We start from the raw sequence: 4,169 nt of genomic DNA on the forward strand, positions 1-4,169 counted from the left end.
GAGAATGGGAGACATGTCACAACTGCCGTGATGGTCTGGAAAACACTACATGGCAAATCCTTGAGCTGAACACCGTGGATTCTTTTATAAATGATGAATAAAAGGCTGCTGTGAATCAACTAGCAACCCAACAGTTTGACATGATAATTACTCATGTTAAACCAGACTATTTTTATGTACCCTATGAATGATGCATACCAATGCTAAAGTCAATGTGCACATTCTTGCTCCTCTCCAGGACATCATTGTGGTTGTCAATGACTCGTCCACCCTGTGCTCATAAAAATAAACACTCCTTACACATGGTCCTTGTGTGACCAGTTTATTTTTCTACACATTACATTTTATTTATGAACCAGTTTTGGAGTGCTCATGTAATTTTCTCCCCAGTTGGTTGTGGGTTTCCTCCAAGTAGTGAGGTTTGCTGCCGCAGTTCAGGAGCATGGAGGTGGGTTAATTGCATTTTGGCATGATGAGACCTGAGGAATGGACTAGCATCCCACCCATCTTCATCAGTGCAGTGAGCTGTATGGTTAAACCATTGTAAATTGATTTATACTTCCTAGTTGGCAGTTATCAGTCATTTAAACCAACCTCACTAACCAAACAATCTAATTGCAGTTTAAAACTGTATAACACTTACATTTTCTAGACCATTAACATCTTTTGAATTTAACTCATTGTACTGCCAGCATGGCTAGCAGTTGTCTCTACCCCAAGCTGCAACCTCTACACAACTCTTAACAATTCTGACAACTCCTTTTTTCATAAATAAACTATTATATTCCTGCTGTTGGTCTACTCTGTAATCTTAAACTGCTGCAGCTATAACAATTTCACACTTATTACATAAATATTTCACAAACAAGGTGTTACAAAATAGCACTTTCCTTTGCAATGCAGTCTCAATCCATACAGTATGAAATGGCTTGATCTGTAGCAGTACTTGTACTATCTCAATCCCACACTTTTGTATCCCTTTAAAAGACATCAACTGTTACATTAAGAGAGATTTAGTAATGCCAGCAGCCCAATTCACCGCAAATACAGTAAGCCTGATATACTACACAACGTACTTAAGTAAACTGCTTTTCAGACATTTTCACTTGAAATGGAATGGAAAGCTGAAATTATACAGCAATTACTCTTAAATGAAAGTGTATAGTGGGAGGCACCATGGAGAGCACCAGTAAAAAGTCAACACCCCAGCTGAGGAGACAGAAGCACCAGTGTGAGGTTAACTGGGAACAAAAACAATACAAAAAGTGAGAAAATAAAGCAAGCGACTGCCATATTACCTACAAGCTGGGCTTAACCTACCTATTGGGGTCCGGCTTGGGGCAAAAACTGCTAGCACAGCAGTCACCAGACTGGACATTTGCTATTCAGTGGGGTCCAGTCTGTGCATAACATATGAGTTTGCCTGCCCCTGTGAAAGGGCATAAAGGGACAGGCAAAACAGAAGATATAAACCTAAGACGGGTACAATCCTCAGCAGGACTGATGGTGCAAAAACACCATCATCCAGGGGTGGCTCTGCTCCTCTCAGAGGGTATTCCAGTGTGCCTTTATAGGACCTGCCCAGCTGGGGCTCATGAGCTGGAAGCCAGGACAGCTGGGACTACAAAGACAAGGGGTTACCCTTCTACCAGGGCTCCACCTCCACACTGGGCACACCCCTGCATAATGCCACCCCAGCATATAAACAAATTGGAATAAATGTGCATATTCATTTCTACACTATTTCACTATGCACAAATCACCCAGTGGCAAATTTAAAAACCCCAAACTGCATTTCAGTCAATGTCTAAAATATATACCTTAAAGCTCACCTACTTTCTCCACAAATACCACAGGTTTTCATAATACAGGAATGTATACAAATGCTTAGATCACTAAAAATAAAATTAAAACTTCTTATAAACATCCTCTATGCTGAGGAATGTACCCAAAGAGTACCCAAATAAATGTAAAATAAATGTACCCAAAGAGTGTGACCTAAATAAAACAATGTAGGGAAAAGCAGGTCCAGTGCCAGTATATACTCAATATAGCACCTTGTACAACCACAACCACCAGACAAGAAACAAAAGAAAACCGACTCAGTACATTTAGCCATTTTTAATCATCCCACACCAACAAAAATATAGATTTTCCAATACATGAGGGCATTTTCTGGCAGAATTTACAAAGCAGCATAACTACATATCCCTTCTCACAAAACAGATCAAACAACCCCCATCTTTCTCCTACCTCATTCTGTAGGAAATCCCCTCCCATGACAAAGAGCTTTCTGTGCAGGTACCAAAAAAGAGCGGCACTCAGCTAAACCAATCCCTCTTTTCCAAGTGAGTGGATGGCATTAGTTTTCCTTTTATTCATTTCTAACTTATGTGCTCAATTCAGTTTTACTCTACAGCCAATGCAAAATTTATATACATGTGTGCACCCATGCAAATAAATCATTGCATGACCTTTGAGTCTCTCAAACTCTGCTTTTCAAAAGGCCTAGAATGTGCAAAACAGCTACAAAGTTACCAACTGCCAACTCTTTCTCCATTGCAGCCCTAGAAGTCACTTTGTCTCCTCCCTGCCAGGTGGCTCAGGTGCGGAAGTTACAAGCCATGGTCCTAACAGCCATTACAAGGCAGGTGTGCAGAGATTCACTTAGAGCTTCATGCAGCTCTTGTTGTACCATGAATAGCACCTGAACCTCTTTCCTGCCCACAATTAACCCACCAAAGACCTCCCTCCCTTTCTCTGCCTTTGTTGTTAGGAACTTCTAAAGCAGCTTTGATGCTCCTCTGATGAGTCCATTGGCTTCTGGAATTGGAACAGGCACATGATTCCCCAAGCAGATCTTGGCAGACAGAACCCACTACCCAGTCTGCTGCATCTGGGCTCCAGTCCTGGTGAACGTCCTCCCTTGGCAGCAAAGGCCTGGTCATCCCCCAGACAGCAGAGAACCTCAAGAAAAAATAAGAAACTGGACTGAGTCCTCTGCACTAGTCAGAAATGGTCCAGCCAACATTCCCACTCCCAACACCAGTTTTGACCAAAACCACCATAATGTTCAGTGCTACACCTTTTCAGGACAAACCAACAGAAAACCACCCTCAGGGGTCCAAAAGCAAAAACCCACGGTGCAGGGCTCCTACCACAGGGGAGAACTTTAGTTCTATTATCTTGTTTAGAACATTATTTCATAAGTATACAAGTTACAAATTACAGGTTCATCCTTCTCAAAACAGCCAGCTAACCAACTTATCCCTTCCCTCAACCCCAACAAACCCAAACAAAATAACCCAGAATGTTCTTGCCTGCTTACCCAGGACATAGATCCACTTGCTTCTCTTCCAATGCCTTATAAAGCGTGGACACTGAGAGAAGAAATAGAACTGTTGAAATTACAAAATCAAAGATTCTCAAATATTAAATTCTCCGTGAAATGAACTAAAGATAATGCATGACTTTCAGATTGTCCTACATTGTTGCCCTCTGACAACAGGGTCTTTCAAGTCCATTTTAAGTATAAAAAATGATAAAAGTCAAGAGTAATATATGGAGTTTTTAAGATGTACTGCACTGTATGCTGCAACTCCCATGCACACGCCAAAAGCTGCCTGCCCAATATACTCAATGTACCCCATTTAACATGATATGCAGTCTTCACTAATGTACCTGAATGTACCCAAATAAACCAACATATACCCATAGTACCCAAATGTACCCGATTAAAACCCCATGTACCCAGTGTGCTCATTATGCTCAAAATGCCCCATCTCTCTTCCTGGATGGAAAGGGACTCACCTGACCCACTCACCTGACTAGATCCTTTGATGTTACTGTTGACTTTGTCTTGGAACAAGCACCCCACTCCTCCAACAGATCTTCATGGAAAGGTCCCGGAGACCAGCACAATCTGTTCTCCACTCCTGGTGATCAAAGATCCTTCCTCTGAAGCAAAGGTCTGGTCAACCCTTCTGGCAGCAGAGAGCCTGAAAAGGAGAGAAATTTAGACCAAGTCCTCTGCACTTGTTAGAAACAGACAAGCCAGCATTTCTGCTTCCAAGATGGACACAGTGCAGCATCTGTCCAACACAGACCAACTGTAAAACACCCTGCAGAGAGCAAAGAGAAAACCCCTAGTCCAGGGCTCATGCCACAGC

At 42.1% G+C, this 4,169-nt stretch overlaps 1 long non-coding RNA gene across 1 annotated transcript; it reads right to left on the reverse strand.

The window, feature by feature from the left end:
• Positions 1–2,628: 2,628 nt before the first annotated feature.
• LOC148644180 (uncharacterized) lies at positions 2,629–3,938 on the reverse strand. The gene is made up of 3 exons (XR_015928722.1): positions 3,824–3,938; positions 3,329–3,380; positions 2,629–2,967 (listed from the first exon to the last, which is right to left on the reverse strand). It is a non-coding gene; the product is annotated as an uncharacterized LOC148644180 (long non-coding RNA).
• Positions 3,939–4,169: the final 231 nt, after the last annotated feature.

The sequence above is a fragment of the Lepisosteus platostomus genome, chromosome 20 (genome assembly GCF_059453375.1).
Source record: "Lepisosteus platostomus isolate fLepPlt1 chromosome 20, fLepPlt1.hap1, whole genome shotgun sequence".
NCBI lineage: Eukaryota > Metazoa > Chordata > Actinopteri > Semionotiformes > Lepisosteidae > Lepisosteus > Lepisosteus platostomus.